The 19,428-nt window shown below is 48.5% G+C and overlaps 2 non-coding genes across 2 annotated transcripts; both read right to left on the bottom strand.

The window, feature by feature from the left end:
* Positions 1–818: 818 nt before the first annotated feature.
* Positions 819–892, bottom strand: Trnaa-ugc (transfer RNA alanine (anticodon UGC)). Its single transcript has one exon. It is a non-coding gene; the product is annotated as a tRNA-Ala (tRNA).
* A 4,358-nt stretch (positions 893–5,250) lies between these two features.
* Positions 5,251–5,322, bottom strand: Trnaa-ugc (transfer RNA alanine (anticodon UGC)). The gene has a single exon. It is a non-coding gene; the product is annotated as a tRNA-Ala (tRNA).
* Between the last annotated feature and the right edge of the window lie 14,106 nt (positions 5,323–19,428).

The raw sequence follows: 19,428 nt of genomic DNA, 5'->3' as shown, positions 1-19,428 counted from the left end.
GGACGCCGTCGAGGCTACTGAAGTCCCATCATCAGCAAAAAAGCCGATGAAGGGACTTTAGTTGAGACCCCGCAAGAAGAAAACGATTCCAGGGAAACATACGTTTTAGGAAGAGCCCGAAGTAAAGGCTGCCGGGAAATTCTTGTTCCCGCCATGCTTCGGTATTTGCTCCGGTGGGAGCATGTGGTAAAAAAATTCCCTCGCACTTCCCCGAGGGGGAGAGTGTGTAAGTGCGAATGCACGGTTGTTGATTGCGCGATTACGGTGGATATCGTGATCTTGGAGTGGAGAGGAGGCGCCCAACACCCGCAGTCACTGAGCGGAGAGAGGAGGAGGAGAGTAGCGCCCGCCGTTACGGCGAGGGCTACACGAGCGCCCTCACGCGTCGGAATGCGGAGCGCCCGCTACGCGAGCGAGAGCTCTCCCGCCCGAAGTGGAGAGGAGGCGCCCAACACCCGCAGTCACTGAGCGGAGAGAGGAGGAGGAGAGTAGCGAGCGCCCATCTCCCCCCGTTGTTAGGGAAGACGAGGAGGAAGACGAGGAGCGCGCGCACCCGCAGCTGTTGCTATGCGGACGACGGCGGCGGACGATTCAGGCTCGCTTAAGAAGTGCATTCGCACTTAAAAGCACATGCTAAAGGCAATTTCGGAGCACCTGCTCTTCGACGGAGTAGCGTGCTTTGCGGCGGAGCTCAGCAACCGCTCCCGATCTGCCATTGGAATTCAACATCAGTGTGTGCAGCCAACAGGGTGTCGTGCGAAGAGCGGAGGAGAGAATGCGGTTTAAAAAAAAAAACATACAAAAAATGAGGTGCAAAACGTCGAGGAGCCGGGGATCGAACCCGGGACTTCTCGCATGCAAAGCGAGCGCTCTACCTCTGAGCTACACCCCCCTGTAGAACGCGTTCTCTACAGGGTACATGTATGCTCGCCAATGGATGCTAATCCATCCCCTCGATGATTTAGCTTGTTCATGTGGTATGAATTTTTTACGGATCCAGTCAATACCATTGCGCTGAACCGCCAGTACCACCATGGACTCGCTGCGAGTGAACTAGTATGGCCGTAACTGCGTTTGTCCTGCCAACGACGACCTTCCTGTAGATTGTCGACTGCTTGAAGCCTTGATCCAACACAGAACTTCAGCAAGGTTCCGAACGCTCAAGCCGCTAGTACGGTGGGCGCTACGGCTCGTCTCCATCTGCAATGCCTCCCTGTCCAGGTGTTCAGATAGGCCTAGTTCGCCGCTTCCCAATACGAGAACCCCGACAGCTAGCCGCCGCTGCTCCTGCTATGCTTGTTTGTGCGCATGCTCGTTCCACCTCCACGCCACTGGGCACTCCTCATTGAGGAAAGAAAAAAATTAGTAGTGGCTTAGCTCTGCTATGCCAGGATATACGTAGCGTGAGCTAAGGTACAGGAATCCATTCCAGTCCAGTCCAATTTAGTCTAACCCAGTCTAGTCCAGTCCTGTCCAGTCACAGCTCCTCGCGCGTGCTCAGCACGGCTCTTCACGAGCCACGCGAACGGTTATCAAGCGACCGGAGGGCGAGGGCGGTCCGATCCAGGCAGTCAGATCGAGGGCCAGTCAGATCAGGAGATATCGAGGGACAGCGATCCGGGGGAGGACGAGACGAGTCACAAGATGCGTTAGGCCGAAGACAGGGGGGCTTCGGGCCCCGGAGTCTATAGCCATCCCTCGGGTGCGACGTTTGACGGGAGAGCGACCTGGGGAGCGGACGAGACGAGATGCAAGAAGCGGTAGGCAGAAGGCAGGGGAGATTAGGACTCCGGAGTCTAGCCATCGCTTGAGTGCGGCGTCTGACCACCCGTCTCCACACTTACCCAACCGACGTCCAGCCTTCGTACGAGATCGAACCGGAGAGGCCTCATCGCTGCGTACGCTCTCTCTTCGTTTGAGCCCGAGCCACCACGGCGAACGTCAAGCCCTTCCTACAAGCCCGTGCCGCATGACGCCGAAGCAGCCCAGCGACGTCGAGCCGTAAGCAAGATTTAGCCAGTTGATCTTATTAAATTCCATGTAAAAACTTCCATGTGTCTCTGCCTCCATCTCCTCATGCCCAGTGTGGAACCAGGGTCACGTTAAGAATCCCGACCATCACAGATCAAAGCCCATCTTCCCAACCTTGAACTGTGACAGCAAGCCGCAAGAGTATTTCTCTTTCATAATTTTTTTACTCACTGTCCGACGCATCTGTTATGCCCGCGCACCGCACATCTACCTGCGCTAACCACCACAACACAGTTTACCCTGCGCATGCCCGTACAACTGCTCACCTTCGGTCATTTTTTGTTCAGACAGCGAATGATTTGAATGACCTTCTGCCCCACGTCGTACGCCACTCCAGCCCCATTCTTTTCAAAACGCACATCGAAGAAACCCTAACGCCCACCCCTCGTGTAACACCCCTACTGGGGGTGTTGAGGTATAATGAATAAAATAAATAAATTGTAACGAAGAAAAGAGCTCCAGGTCAAGGGATTCAAGTTGAGGCCGAAACCCAAGCTGAACCTGGACAATCCCCACGCACCAAGCGCGCAGCCTCCCAAGCGCGATCGTGATTAGTTCTGGCTTCTCTACTTGTTCGGCTGCTCGAGCAAAAACCGCCTCCAATGCTTGATCTCTTAGGTGCCTTGGCCTTCTAAATAAACCCCACTACAATTACTCGAGTTAACAACTGCCACCGTATGCCGCCACCTCGTCCCGACGCACTCTGCGCCGCTGCGTACCCAGCACCCACCAAATTGTAGTGGGGTTTATTTAGAAGGCCAAGGCACTGAGACCATCAAGCAACAGAGGCGGCCTTGCTCGAGCCGCCGAAGAAGCAGGGAAGACAGAACTGACCACGACCGCGCTAGGCATGCTGCGCGCTTGGTGCGTGATTATTGTCCGGGTTCAGCTTGGGTTTAACTTAAATACCTTGACCTGGAGCTTTTTTTATTTGCGATAGAATGCCCGTTCGCATAAAAATAACTTATTTACAAATATACATGGACACCCGTCTCTTGAAGGAAGTCAAGAAGGGAGCGGTGGTGGGGTCCCTAGAGCCACCGCTGAAGGTCGGGGTGTCTTCCAGGATGGAGGCATGTGCCTCTCAGGTGTCGCTTTCTGGCTGAGTTTAGTGCAGGACACGCCCATATTAAGTGTGTTGGTTCTCCTACCCCACACAGTCGTGTTCTTATAGTGCTACGTGTGTGCGCGAGTGGTAGTGCTAGATGCCGACTGTCCTGGCTTGGTCACTTACGCCTTACATACACCAGATGCCGAGTGTGAGTTGGGGGGGCTTTACTGCGTTTAATGAGGCATGGGGCTCCCCTACGTCGAGTGCGGTTGGCAATACAGCTATTAGACGCGTTCACAGATGAACGTTTCGGGGTTTTGAGACATACTACCCCGCTACTGGGACAATGTTCCGTGCATCCGTACATTTTCTGAACCTGTGAAGGGTGGCCTAGAGCGAATTGCGTCTCTCGTAGCAAGACTGTTAAAGAAAGAACCATTATCATTTGCTTTTACAGCAAAGCTGTCGATGGCTAGGATCCAGCAGATTGCCCCTGGTAACGGAGAGATATAGACGATAATCGCACGCAAGCGTAGCACCACGTTGCGACATAGCCTGATCCCTGAACCTAAAGAGACCTAAACCTACCGAATCACCGTTTGCAACAAAACCAACGAGAAGAAGTGAGTTTTCTCCGCAATAAAAACAGAAGAATTCAGTTTAGAAAAAAAATTGCAGTAGAAATACTCGAAGTAGACCCGCTGAGGCTCGAACCGAGGCGGTCAGTACACGTACCCAGAACTAAACCTCGAGGCCACAGAGCCCGAACGGCGGGAACGTTTTAGCAGCAGCTCAAGAGTATAGCACGTGCAGTGGCACCACACCGGTCATGCTGGGGGCTGTACAGCAAAGTTTTTCGAAACACGCCTCCCAAGCAGCATGACGTCATTCCTAAAACTGTTACGTGATACACACGCCGGAGCAGCACGCTTCAACTACAGCCAGTTCGTTGGCCACGTCACGGGGCCATCACGTCGGCCGTTTGGGGCTAGGAGGAGCAGATGCCGTCATGCTAATGCCGATTGCCAAAGGGTATGCGTTCTGAGCTTTCTCGGGCGCGCAAAGATTAAAATTGATTTAAAATATCTTACACTAAACGGTTAGTGTTGAAATTTGCTGGGAGATACCTCCATATACATATAAAGGAAGCCATTTGCATAGCTATATCAGCTTTGAAATTTCGTGTCAGCACTGCTTTAAAGATCTCCTGGTGGGCAGAATTATTCAATAGCCTTCCACCAGTACGCCTCAGCGTACGTGTAACTTCGACACGGAAAACCTCTCAATCAATCAATCAATCAATCAATCAATCAATCAATCAATCAATCAATCAATCAATCAATCAATCAATCAATCAATCAATCAATCAATCAATCAATCAATCAATCAATCAATCAATCAATCAATCAATCGATGGAGTGCCATCTGCTCGAGGACCGGACTATACGCATGGCACATGTTTTGGATCGGGCATTTCCTTCCTCGTTTTAAAGCGCCAGCTGTAGTATGTACATTAGGGAATACGACCTTCTGCGGTAATCGCTAATATCACACGGCCGTACGTAAACGGTGTCTCTGCTGGTCGAATCCTCTTGCGCTGATTGTATGTGAATTTTTTAAGTCGAAAGAAAGTCTTTTATGCCTCAGTCCTCGAAAAATCGGGCGCTGTTGAGCGTCCACAGCAGATGGAACAAAAAGGGCTCGCGGAGCAAAGGGTTCCAGAAGAACACGGCAGCCCGCGTAAAGAAAACAGGTGCACCCCATCCACGGAGAAGAACGATGATTCTGGGGAAGAAGTGGTTGAGTAGAAGGTGACTGCGTTTACATATAAGACATGAGCCATTGCACTCTGTGAAGGGGGATGACCAGTGAAGATTTTAGGGGCGAAGCTCATTAGGGATGTCGACGTCTCCTGTCGTCGTCTAGAGTCGTCATGGTAAATCAAATTGTCAAGCGGTGGTCAGAAAACAACGGTGTAACAGATAAAATAGATTCAGAATAAACTAACGAGATTTAAACTAATTTAAAATGCCGGAACATTCAGTATTTAATGGCATTCATGACAGTCGAACATATGGCAACTACCGCAACAGGGTTTCGGGAAAAGAGCTGAGGAAAGAATCCGGCTTCAAAACCGAAAAAAGACAAGAACAACGAGGTGCAAAAAGTGGAGGAGCCGGGGATCGAACCCGGGACTTCTCGCATGCAAAGCGAGCGCTCTACCTCTGAGCTACACCCCCGGTTGAAAATGGCAAAATTTAACAGCCTTAAAAACCTCACGAACTACATGTCATGTTCTATGCTCGCCGAAGTATTCTCATCCATCCCCTCGGTGATTTAGATTTTTCATGTGGCGTGAATTTGAGCCGGATCCAGGCAATACTGTTGCAGTGAACCACCAGTACCGCCGTGGATGCGCTCCGTGTGAACTATAGAAGAAGACTATAGTAGGTAACTATAGTTGCTCCCGTATAGTAGGCATCTATAGTAGGTAACTATAGTATACACAACTATAGTTGCTCCCGCTAACGCCGGCCTTCCCAGGAATTTTCGACGGCTTGAGGGGGAGGTGGAAATACTTTTATTCCGATTTCTGAACGGCCCAGAGGCCGTCCCAGGGGAGTGGTACCTTCTTCACTGGAGCCCATATGCAGTCCACGCCTGTGCTCTAGCTGTCCATCAGCTGAAGCTGGGTAGGAAGAGAGGGGCGGGAGAACATCTCCCATTTCTCTTGTTGGGTAGTTGACGGGAAGAGAGGGGGACTGTTTGACCCAACAGAGAACTTCGTCAAGGTTCCTGGTGCTCAAGCAGGTAGTACAAGGGGCTTTTCGCCGCGTCCCGCCTTCTGCGATGCCTGCCTGGCCAGACGTCCAGTGGCTATGCCTTGTTACCGCTTCCGAAAACCGTGTGGTCGGTAGGGTCTGATGCAAGTCGACCCGGGCGGCGACTCCGATGAGGACCCCCAAAGCAAACAACATGTGAGTCGGCCGCGATACTAGACATTCGTCGGCTTTAGAAGACTAATTATGCGCTCCTGACGTTTGACACGACCACCCCACTTAGAACTGTCTGCAACTACCCTGAGTTGTGTAAAGTGAAACCTTATGTCCCTCATACACTGGCCTGTCATCGTTGGTACCGGGATGGTCACCTGCAGAACCATTGCTCTATCCCGCTGTGTGTTACCAGTGTGGTAGACAGCATAAGGGAGACCAATGTCCTAAAACGACGCCGTATTGCAACCTTTGCAAGAGGACTGGCGTCACAGAGCGCGCGACATTTGAAGTTGAAAGTCAGCCGCCTACAGATCATGCGCAAGCGAATCGGTTGGTCGGTACCGCCGGCACATCATTGGCTGCGAGCCATCTTCCTTCCGCGTACACAGTACTATATAAACAGAACCATGGATGTCCCGCATCTTTCACCGACACCCGTCATTTCGGCCACGACTCTGATTTCGTCCTCGCATGAGTGTTCTGGCACAGCGGCAGCGTGTAACAGGGGGAGGGAGCAATCATCGAAGGGGTCCAACAACTTCCCCTCTTCTAACTACATTGAGGGTCATTCTTAAAATATCACTGCCCTACAAATCAAGCTGTTTGTAACGAGAATACAAGCTCACCTACGTCGCACATACCCTAAAGCAAGCGGAATGTGAAAACCGGCAGGAAAACTACGCCAGTGAGGCTATCAGTAGGAAGAATTCGACGCACCAGACATCCGGTTTTCCCTCCAACTTGACCGCCACGGAGGTTGCACAGCATAAAAGCAGGTAGATCTCCAAACACCTCGATAACGCGCTCTCTAAGCATTGGTCACGCTTGTCCCAGACGGCAGATCCCGCTGTGTCCGAAGCAGCACCCCAATCGACCCCGGCCTTTCAGAAAGAACCATCGACACTATTCACCACAGAACATGGCAGCAGTTGCTAAAGCCACATTGCTTCTTCAGTGGAACTGCCTCCGGCTGCGCGTCAATGCTGCAGAGCTCAATGATTATCTCCAGGATTTGGATCACAAGCCGTTGGTGGTCCTACTCGAGGAAACGAAAGGCAAAGGCCCGGTCATGGAAGGCTACCGTTCCTATGAAGTCCCCGCTATTCGTTATGCCACTGCAGGAGAGATCCAGCAGACCTCTTTAAAGGGGTCCTGAAATACCTTCCGCCGATACATGGATGTACATGTAACCAAATAAGACAATGTATTAGCAATCTCCTCCCGCAAGAATTTTGTTAAAGCAATGACTATTAGCTGAGAAATCGTAAATCAAAAACCGCGCATTATCGTCGCGCCGCGTTTCCTCCTCCTTTCAACTTACTCTCCGCTGTTGACGGCGCGGAAGCCTTCCCTCCCGTGATGCTGCGCTCCTCGGCGGTGACGTACTTCCCCTATCGCGCTGCTCATACTGCCGTCTGCTACGGGCAAGCTTTGTTGACACCTTGAATCCCTCACTCCGCTCAAGGCTGGAAAAGCAAACGAAAAATCTGGCCGCATTTGTGCGGCGGCCTGGCCCTGCCCTTTCGCGGTGTGCGTTGCTGCAGGGCAGCACGTGACTTTTAATCGGCGGCGAACTCGCAGCCGCTCGGGGAGGATCGTGGGCTCGGTCCCTCATGCCCCTCATGCACCGCGCACTGTTTATCCAAAAAGCGCCGTATCAGATGTGGCCCCGCTGGTGCCGGGTCTTATTTTGCGGTGGTGGTAATTCCTGCCGGCGGCATGTGAAAAAGACATTTTAAACTGATACAGAACCTGTGCACAAAACGCTTCAATCATGTGACCAGTTCAGCTTGGGGCGACGCGTGGTGGAGAGCGGCAACGTTGGCAAAACATGCTCCGGCGCGGCTCTGAGCTTTCTAGCGCTGGAGCGAGCGCCATTTCTTTGACAATCTCAAACATCGGTTGCTTTGGCAACAAGGCACAAACCGCCCCAGAAGTCAGTTACGGTTGCGTGATCTCGGTTCAGCTCGGGGCCCCACCTCGCGACATGTGGGCACTGCAGACGTACCACTCACTCTCATTAGGAAGTGTGATATGCGTTTGGCATTACAGGAGGCGATGGTGTGTGTGTTGTGGACGCCTTTGTTTCGCGATGATATGCGACGTTGTGCTTCTGCGGGTGGAAAGTGCTTCCCATGGTCTGGATTATCTTGCTCGAGCGACGTACGACTCAACATCGCATGGGGTATGTGCAGTGTGCGTGGCTGAAAGTCATCTCGGCTTGCGCGCCAGAGTTAAGTGACTTGCTGTTCGTCCCCGCAACCGCGCGCGAGGTGAGTGCCGAATTTACGACGGGCAGGAGGAGGCAACCCATCGTCTGTCAATCGCGGTTCAGACTTGCAACGCATGTTGTGACGTTGTGTTCGTTCGAAACGCATCTCTGGATTGTTTTGAAGTGGAATAAAATGTATCCGTCAAACCCGGGCATTCGGCTCAGGGCGTTCTCTGCGATTGCACGAAAGAAGTGCCACGGGGCTTCAACGCTTTCTTTATGAAGCGTACTCAGGTAAGAGAATATCCATGTCGTGTTATGGCTGTGTTGCATTCAATACGAACGGTTAAGCGTTTCTTTACACTTGTTTCGTTTGTCGTAAAATGTCCAAGCACTCCGACACTCCCCTGGCAGATCAGCCGGCGAGTCGACGCTGAGCAGACGACTCATCTCTTTGCCGGAAGTGCGTGAAAAAGCCGCCCAATAGCAGGATGTCTAGCTCATGACGAACATCTGGGAATCGATGATATAGACATGTGAAGATGGCGGCGTCCAAAAACACGAAGGAAAGGGTGAGAAAAAAGCGACAAACTTTGCAACAAAAGTGTGAGCTTTCCGCTGCGCGTAAAAGAGTAATACTTGGCCCAGATGACCTTGACGACCCAATCTAACGATTGCGCTACTTCATTTAGTGTGCTCAAAACGCCTTTCAGGGCCCCTTTAAACGTTTTGGAAGGAACACCTCACTGCCACGTGCCTACCGCAAGTATGAGCAGCAATGTTCAAGAAATAGTGGCTGTCCCAGTGTCCCTCGGCCGAAGAAGTTTACTCTTGGCATCAACCTATGTGCACCCTCAGTTACCGGGTACAAATTTAGACTGCATATGGCAGTTGCGGGCTCTGTACCCTCGCGACGAAGTCGTGATGGGGGTGATTTCAATGCCCTCAGTACTACTTGGGAATAAAGCGTCACCAATATCCGAGGTTTCAACCTGGAGGAGTGAGCAAAAGATCCGGACAACATCCTTTTTAATGACCTGTCGCACCCCACCCGGCTAGGGCAGTCGCCGAGTCAGCGGGACACCGTTCCTGACTTGACCTGGGTCACTTCTTACGCGGTGTCACTATAGAAATGGGAGTCTTCATCTTGGGGAAGTGAACGCTAGCCCATTTGGATCACGCCTTCCGGCAGTGCGTGGACAATTACCAAACAAGTTCGGTATGTCGATGGCTTCGTTACAGGGAGCTTCAATTCTTGGCGCCAGTAGGACATCCGAACCCCAATTTAGACTCCCTCATATCTAAACCACATTTTGCTTGCTGCAAATGCTGGTACGGCGGTCCTCGAAGTAGAGCAGGACGTCCCTGCTCCAGACCATCACCTTATCAATCTAAGGAAAGTTCGCGACGAATAGCAGGATCGCTATAGCATAGGAAGCCGCACTTATGTCTACCTTGTACGCCTACGATACCAGACAGCGCACGTTAGGAAACACACGAAGCTCCTGGCCCGCAAGCGTTGGGAAAAATACTACCACTCTTTTTCTTCCCACACTGGGGCCGGGGAACCCCCTGCCGAAGCCTTGCCGGGCGTACCAAGATGCAGCGTACGGTGGACACAATGCTACTCCGTACTTGGCAATATCGTGATGTATTGGAAAGAGAAGCCCCGGGTATTGTCATTACACAACCACCTTCTCAACTGTCACCTTCTAACTACGCCCTGGAGCAAGTGAAGGGGAACGAAGGGATTGAGACGAAACAACAACTTCCGCTGAGTCCACGGTTGCCCTTGACTCAATAAATGTATCTATCACACCAGGCAATGATGGAGCGTCTTGGTCTATGCTTCGCAATCTGCCCGTTGCATAGAAACGGGAGCTTTTTGGAGCACCTAACAAAATACGGATCAGTGGCGTCGTTCCGCCAGCGCTCAAGCACGCTGTTGTGATACCCATTCCCAAGACAGCCAAGGATCCCGCAGTCATGGCATATTTACGCACCATCGCGCTCACGTCCACCAGCTGTAAGTTTATTAAGAAGATGGCCACGACACGATGAAGTCATCACTTGGAAGGAAAAACAACTGCTTCCACGTGGCCCAGACCGACTTCCGACAAAATTTGAGCACCCGCAACAGTCTTTACCTTCTTGGAATGTTGCTGCGAGAAAGCCGGTATAAGCGACCACACATTCTGGTTGCTATTGGTGTATAGAAGGCTTTTGACACCGTCTCACACGCAGCGTTCTCGATGCCTTAGTGCAGGCTTATCCAGGTAAGCGGCTTCGCTATTTTGTACGGAGCTTCTTGGCTAATCGCACAAACGAGATCCGATCTGCCCCCACTACACCATTTCCTTCACTACTTGCTGCGGGGTGCCCCAGGGGGCTATCATCTCCCCCATTTTTTTTCAAGGGGTGTCTGCGGTTGAAGGCGTTCATGTCACGGCCTATGCCGATGACATGAACGTACTTCCAGACACAAAATAAGCTCATTCGTAAATATGAATAATCTCTTTGCTAAGGAATTACGAGCTGCTCTGTCTACGATGGCCCAAGGGAAAGAGCAGATGGCCGCGGAGGTTGTAAATTTGACTAATAATGCAGCACTGAGAACCAAACTCACAGTCTCGGCAACTAGGCATACGTGCAGCCTGTTGTGCATGGAACGATGAGTTTACATGTGCACACAGACATAGAAATGCTGCGTGGAAGAGACTGCTCCACAACCAGTGCCCGCGAACTGGAGTAGTTTCAAATTCATTCGCGCTATATTTAAGCGGACTATCGATAAGGCAAAAGAGGAGTATCAGCCGCGACGCTTTGCTTCACTCTCAGGCCCACGGAAAATGAGCACCCTGTTTAGATTTTCGCGCAGTTCGAATGTGGGTCCTCCCGAGCAAAACATTGACTCAATTATAAACTCCTCGGATCAAGATGTTCTTAACCAGATTGCGCAGGGCTTACATGCATGTTTCACTTCGGTGTTAGCACCCGTCCTTACGGGACTTAGTTAGGAAAACTTTGAGGAGGGGACCCTGTATAAGATCGGGAAGGAATTTCGTCATGTCCCTGACGCGGCTCCTGGACCTGACGGTGTCACAGCCCACATGCTAAAACTTTTGTTCAACCTCCAGACTCACTGCTGCACGTGGTTAACCACTCCCTACAGCATTCGTGAGTTCCATCTGAGTGACGGCTGGCAAAGCTCCTTCCCCTCCTTAAAAGACAAGGTCTGGGATACATGTTGAACAATTATAGACCCATAACACTCACCTAGAATTTTCTAAAACTAGTAGAAAGAATTCTGCTACATCGAATGGAAAAGAACGCGAGAACGTCTTGAGCCCCAAACAGATAGGATTCAGGCCTGGCTGCTCAATGAGGTGGGCCCACATTAGTTAGGAGAGCCGTATTCAGCTGGCACGCCAACGTAAATAAGTTGGCGTGTTGATTACCCTGGACATTGCCAAAGCTTACGATAGCGTTGAATAACAAATTCGTTTTGACACAATCAAGCGTTATTCTTTCCCTGACTACATTGTTTCGTGGATTGACATTCTTTGGTCGGATAGAAAATATATTTTGTTTACAACCAAACTCGAGGTGTTTCCCAGGGCTCTGTTCTGTCTCCCGTATTGTTCAGTATTTTAATGAGTTCGGCTCCGGTAAATACAGACATTCAGGTGTACGTTTACACGGATGACATTGCTTTTTTTCACTTCAGCCAGAGATATTCACATGTTGTATCGGCGTATGCAGTCCTATTTAAGCGCCTTAGAGGCTTGGATCGATGGCCTCCGTTTGAACCTAAATGTGAGTAAATGTGCTCTGCTTTCAGTTGCAGTGAGTGGCCCAGTCTTCATCTCTTAGTTACCGCCAACAGGACACTTCTCAGGTCAATTCCTCAAAATATCTGGGAATGTTATACGAACATACTCTCAATTGGCGTCCACAAATAGATTATATTACCACTAAAGGGGCTCCGGCTGTATCATTCTTGAGAGGGTAAGGTAAAAAAAGATCGGGCATGCGTCGTGACGCACTACTAATGATTTACAAAATGTACATCCGGCCAATTCTAGAATTTGGATGTGTGCTGTTCTCCGGAAGTCCCCACTACAAACTTCGCCCGTTGATAATGCTCGAAAGACAAGCTCTACGTTTATGTCTGGGTCTTCCCGGTTATGTACCAATTACAATTTTATACATGGAAGCCCGAATTCCTCAATCAGTCTCTCGCATGCATGCCCTCACCGTAGATTCATTTTTACGAGTTACGGAATCGCCCATATCCAGGCCGCAAAGAGCCTTCGTTACATGGCCTTCGTTGTTCTTCGGTAGTCCATGGCCGTGGTTCAAATAACCACAGGTGGTCTTCGTACAATCTCTGCTTGACCCATTAAATGTGGCCCTCATGTCGGATTCTTGTCGGGAATGGCATTGGGCGGTCTAGTAGTGGACGTTCTGGCACCCATGAACCTCATAACTTCGGTTCGCTTTCGTAGTCTGTGCTTACTTCGAAGTATACCTGTTTCTGTTTACAAAGTCTCGTAGCTTGAGCACCTCCGGTACTCATGGAAGTGCAACATAAGCCAGTCGCGAGCGTGCGAAGTCACCCTCACTAGCTTTTGCGGTCGCGTGCCAAATTTAAATTACTACTTGCTCCGCTGTAATATGGCCCCTTCGCTGCAATGCGCATTCTGCAACGAACCAGAAACGATCGACCATTTCTTCTTCTCCTGCCAATGGTTCTCCTCTATAAGACGAGGGTACTTAAAAGGCACATGTAACCGGCTAAACCTTCCACTGTCCGCTACACTGATTTGGTCATTCGGGATGAAAGAATTAGGATTCTGCCACGGGGATCTTTGCCGTGCGTTGCACTCATTTCTTCTAGAATAGGGACGTCTTCCGTTTTAGCTATGATTTGAACATGCTCGATTCCCCTGTCAAAGCTATGCCCGCCTTGCCCACTTCTTCACCTGTACCACACTCCCTCTTCGTTATTCTCACTTCCTAATTTTAATTAAATGGTGCTTTTTACCTTTTTTACATCTGTCTATATTCTCCTCACTTTCATTTCTCTGTTCGTATATTGCTAATTCATTGTAATATTTAAATATTTTTCTCCGCACCCCCCACCCAAAACTACATAGTTTCTTTGGGTAAGGCACCGATTTCATGGCCAATCTATCTGAGTGGGTATGAGCCACCTCACTTGTACTACCACCACCCCCACCAGAAGAAGAGGAAGCTAAGAAAGCATTTCGCTTGGGGCGTCCGAGGTAGGGCTGTGCCGCCGGGTCGTGTGCTGGGCCCTTCTTAGCTTCATAGAAAACTCGAATCGATTACCGCTCTGAATGGATTCGTTTACGCTGAAACTTACGTAATTGGTTTGAGGTCTTCCCGATTCTTCGTTTTTTTTAATTTTGAATTTTACTTTTAAAAGTATTGCCAACCTCTCTAAATTTACTATTTACGGGAGCCTGTAAATAAAAACAACTTTTTTTCATACCTCTGATGTTTGGCCGATCCCCTGTTTGGGTATGTGCCATTCACCAAGCATCATCATCATCATCATCATCATCATAATAATCATCATCATCATCATCATCATCATCATCATCATCATCGTCGTCGTCGTCGTCGTCGTCATCATCATCATCATCATCATCATAATAATCATCATCATCATCAGCAGCAGCAGCAGCAGTATCATCATCATCATTATCGCCATCGTCGTCATCATCATCATCATTGTCATCGTCATCATCATCATCTGATCGGCGCGGCAGGGGCTCCTGTGCCATACTTCATTCAGCTGGGGTTTTTATTATGAGTATTTCGTTTCACTTCGATATTAGGGAATGTTTCAGGAAATTGTGTGCACTCCGTTTCTCGATTTCGCCACCAAAAGCCGCAATACCTGTCCTACAGTGTGCGCCGTCACCCCACTCTTGATTTATATTCTACAAGCACGCTATGCCCTCCGCACGCCTGTCCCTGCACCTTATAATCTTCCGGGTATAGAAAGCGAGGCGTCACAAGAGCCATTCGCTCAGCCCACCATGACTATTCCCATTTTATTTGCGCTATCGAAACTTTGTCCTGTGCCACCATTTTGAGTATTCGTATTACGCATGTCTTCAAGCGGCACCATTCGGAATTCTTTTGCCCGTTTAGAACTGCTCCCATTTCCCCAATGGCCACAGCACAGATAACCACTCGTAACTCCGACAATGGCAAAGTGGCGTTCTGTCCGGCGGGTCCTCCTACCAATACGAGTGCTACAGTTGTCAAGGAGCGCCTATTTAAGTAAATATTACTGTATAGACGGATAATTCTGGTCCAGACGAGAAAAAGAAAACCTCAAGCAAATAAAGAAAGACCACGTATCAGACTGAATTATCTTTGCACGTTTCCGCTGGACGGCACAAGACTGAACCTTTCAACTAACGTTGGTTTTGTGAATAATGGCAGGGATGTCGCGGGGGTTGTATGCAGACTACTCAGAAAAAAAGGTGCTTTTCATACATTGCGGCAGGCACTAGTTGTCGTTGGGTGCGACAGAAATAACACCTTTACACATGCTGCGGAGCGAACGTGCTCCGGAAGAACCAAGCAATACGACCTCAGGATACGCCCGTTCCCGCAGACATAAAGTTCGCACCAATCCTCTACGTTGGCTTTGTTTCTAAGCTTGTCACAAAGAATAACAGTCCCCTAAAACATAACCGTAGCACAAAACATTTTTTAATTCTTGATTCAACGTATACCTACAGCGCCCGAAAACGTTATAGAAAGCGCTATTGCAGGGGGTTACAGATTCGAAAAAAAAAAGCAAGTTTTCATTTACAGGAGACACTTGCCCTTTTGAGAGCCCATTCCACTTAGGCATCGATTTAACAAAAAATAAATTGGCAAAATTTGCAGTCCTGGGACGGCATGCCCTGAGTTTAAAGGCTTGATCAATGCGGTCTGATACATAATATGGCGTGATAAATAAGTATCTTTGCTATTTCCAGCTTTATTGTTTGTAATAAATATAGCAGTTTCAATCGCAGTTTCCTTTACGCGATGGAAACAACTCCCAATTCAATTCTTTTTTCATAGCAGTACAACTACCCCCCCCCCCCCCCCCTTTCCATTGGTAACGTCCCAGAACGAACCTTGCCTCCCTGTTCTGTAATTTTTCTATCTTATCACAGAGAGTTACCTGTGCCGGGTCCCTAACTGCGACGGCGTATTCTAAAGCTGGTCGTGCACATGTGAAATACGCACATTCTTTAACTCGTTGATGCAAACATTTCTTACGCTGACTGAAGTTGAACTCTCTCGCAGCTTTCGCGACAACGTAATCCCAATGTACAGCCTTTGTCAAGATTTTGTGGGCCAATCGTAAGCCTTCTAGACCACAAAGAATTCAAGGAATCGGCTTTACCTTTCAATGTGACAAAAATGTTTCAAAGCAGTAACAAAGATGTTTCCTCTACCTTTCCTGCATAAAATGTTTCAGCCTCACTCGGGACGTAAGCTTGTATACTAAATTTTTTTGCAGCCTGCGCGTTTCCGGCTTGGCCCACAAAATTTCGGCAAAGACAGTACATGTCATGAACAGTCCGAGGAAAAGAAAACACCTCAGCATCTAAAAGTTGTCTTCGTGGTAACTGGTACACCATTTATACAATGTTCTATCGATCTTCTTCGATCGATCTTCTTTTTCTCCTTCGACCTTCTTTCGATCTACTTTTTCTTCCTTCAAAAGCAATGGTTAACGCACTTATTGAAATTAAAAGACATTTTCCGCGTTGTACAGCACTCATGAATACGCACCAAGTCGTTTTGAAGTTTGGACGCAACCTGCTGACCTTCAATTTTTCGGTAGACAATACAATCATCGTCAAAAAGCCGAACAGACGATGAAATACCAACAGAAATGTCATTGATATAAATTAAAAACAACAAGGGACCCCGAACAGAGCCCTGTGGCACACCTGATGTCACGTAAACATATTTGGATGCTTTTCCATTCAATACAACACACTGGCGACGATGCTGCAAATAATTTTAGATCCACATTATGATATTTACGTCTAAATTGAACAATTTAAGTTTTTTTCAAAGATCATGCAAAACCGAATCCGAAGGTTTTCGATAATAAAAAAAAATACAGTCAATCTGGCCCACTTTCGTCGGTAGTAGATGATAAATCGGGATAAAATTCAATGAGCTGCGTGGCAATGGATAGTCCTTTACGGAATCCATGCTGGGCTGGTTTTCTATTAAAAATGTGTGCTGTGTGATGTGTCGCATTATTTCCTTGTACAAGATGTGCTCAAGTACTTTGCAGGCAATTGATGTTTTTGACATTATTTAAAAACAACTATGACCTACCCCTAAGTCACAGGAAATAATTAATGTCATAAACGCTCCGCGCGATTTGGGCCACCCCCTATGTTTGTTCTATCAGCATATGGGATTTGTAGTGGAAAGGGAATGGTCCTCATGGCTCCTGATCAACACTTCAAATTTTAAAAGGCCACGTTTTTACCAGCTTCACGCGACGACAATGTGATTTGTAACCTTATCTCTAATCATGCCACAAAACACTCACGAAGTACGCGCGGTGGGCTGCGGCCCACCGCAATTATCAAATGAGAGAAATACGAATAATTAAAACTAAGTATCGTCCAATAGGCCTTATGCAAAAGTGCTGCCCTCTGTCGCAGCCGAATCGAACCCTCGCTTCGACGCCATGTTTAAGGATAGCGCCGGTCGGGAATACGTGTGCTACAAGGTGCTGCGCGTGCGTGTTATCGCTTCTTGGTGACTCGCTGCACGTCTCGTGCTGTGTTGTAGCACGTAATGACTGATGAATGGTGTGCGGACTTGTCTGCGTTGCCCCGGTTCCCGTCCGGATTCGCGGAGACATATTACGCGTCCAAAACGCAATCGCAACGGCACCAGGAGCGCAGTTACAAGTTGGCCACCGAATCGTACGTTTGCCTGCCGACGATGAAGACGAAACGGTGCGCGGGTAAGTACTCTTGGTTTGTTGTTATTTGTATGTGCTTTTGAGTTTGCGCAGAAGTTCTTTAATGGTGCCTAGAATGAATTACATTCTAAAGCTTACCGAGCCATCAATGGTGTCGCACGCAAATCGAAGTTTTGAAAAATCAGTCGCTCGGGCAGCCGCAACACGCGTGTTCCGTTTCACTTCTTGTGCGTTTCTTATTTTATGCAATAAATATTTGGCTCACGGCTCTTGTTTGTTCAAGTAGCGCTGGGGTATATCGTATTTTGCAACAAACAGTGCGGTCAATCGTCCTTATGAAAGTGAAAAAACATTGACGAATGCTCGCTCCTCCGCGATTCAACTTTGCCCTTGTTTTTGTAACAGCAATACTGGGTCGCTCGCAAAAAAAAAAAAAATCTCGTTTTTAAGAAATCAAATAGCACTGCAATGCTGCAGCCCGGTGCAGAGTAAATTTTCGATTGATGGAAGCGTTTTGAATGAAAAATAAATACTAAGGAATTCTTGCCACGATAATGAATGTGCAGATTACAAACGATCGAACACAGTTGGTGATTAATTTTTATAGGACTAACGCTATGGACTGAGGGTTGCGCTTTCTGTCGCGTGAAAGCACACCTGAACGCATCATGCGCAAGCGCATTGTTTGTGCGAGGGTCATTAAAAAGGCTGTCATGTTTTCGTCACCTTTGCTTGTGGCGCTCGTTTCATTTATTTTGTCTGTGTGAAGACTCTGTTAATTTATTTTACCCACGCTTGTTAACGTGTATACTACTTATGGAGTGTTTAAGGACTCTCTTGTTATGCAGAGCAGGTACTGTAGTCTCTAACATGGTCAAAGACCATGGTGCTCTAGTTGCACACTACGTAAATCATCTTGGATTATTTTTATAATCGTCATAAATGCTTCAACCACCAGCCGTCCTGTTTATACCCAAGGGTCTACATTAAAGGCCACGTCACACCGTATTCAAATTTAGGTCTAAATGACGGCTTTCTCCCCTTCTCTTGTTTGTAAGCACTAGTCTAGTTCTTGAACAGGTAATGTTTCTGTGCCTCTATTGAATTTCACGGGTCTGTTGTTTGGTTTCAGTGTCGCTGGTCCTGCTGTTGCTGTGCGTTGTGCCTGCTACTGGAGCTTCTTCACCATCAGGAATGCAGTGGAATGACACCTGCAAAAATGAGATGATGTGATGATTGCCATGGAGGGAAAAAAACAACCCCTTTAGCTTGTTTTCCGTACTGAAAGTGTGTGCTAGCTTGTAATCGCAAGTACGATAGGTTCACCTAAGGAAGGTAGCAAAGAAATACTTGATAAAATGAAAGGGTACAACGGTGGTACACCCCAGAGAACAATGTCTACGAAACAGCTACCCCCTCCTCCCCTTCGTTCTACCTCCTCAATTATGCACTGAAAATGCTCATTAATCATTTATTGCGCTAATTGCAGAACTAAGGCATACAATAAATCTACCTAAACTGCGTTTTTTTTCATGTATCTTTTTTCGTTAGAATGGCTTTTTTTTTTTGCGCAGCGTTTTTTTTTTACGTGTGCTTTTGGCCAGATAATCGTCATTCATTGTAAGAAAAATCGCGGATCAAGCGATGGTTCGTGTTCGGCACGGAGTTCGTTCACGCGAGCACTCGAACTCATTTTGCCCTGCATTTGGTGTGAACGCAGAATGCTTACATCGCGTGCAAACTTCTCTTCGTTGTGAGAATGTAAAAAACGGAATCTTTCAAACAGTACATAAAGTACATCCGGACATGAACTGTAGCAGCGACGTTCGCCTTGAACTCGCAAAGCATGTAAACACAGCGGTTGCACCCTCTATGTTCAAGCCAGTTGACACTCCTGCCTTCCGAGGGATCAAATAATTTCAAACACCGGACCAGCAAGCACGAACGCTAATTTATCAGTATTACACGCACGAGCGCTGGCCGTTCCATTCAGCATTCGCTGTAATTCTTTTTATAGCTTCGATCGCGTTCGCGCCGATCACCGAAGTAGTAGTCCGCAATCGCCGCTGCGTTAGCGCGAGGTCGCGTTCGCGCCGATCACCGAAGTAGTATAGTCCGCAATCGCCGCTGCGTTAGCGCG

This window comes from Haemaphysalis longicornis, unplaced genomic scaffold, assembly GCF_048455015.1.
Source record: "Haemaphysalis longicornis isolate Haplotype H1 unplaced genomic scaffold, Haemaphysalis longicornis Haplotype H1 scaffold_12, whole genome shotgun sequence".
Lineage (NCBI taxonomy): Eukaryota > Metazoa > Arthropoda > Arachnida > Ixodida > Ixodidae > Haemaphysalis > Haemaphysalis longicornis.
This window is presented reverse-complemented; position numbering and strand designations above follow the sequence as displayed.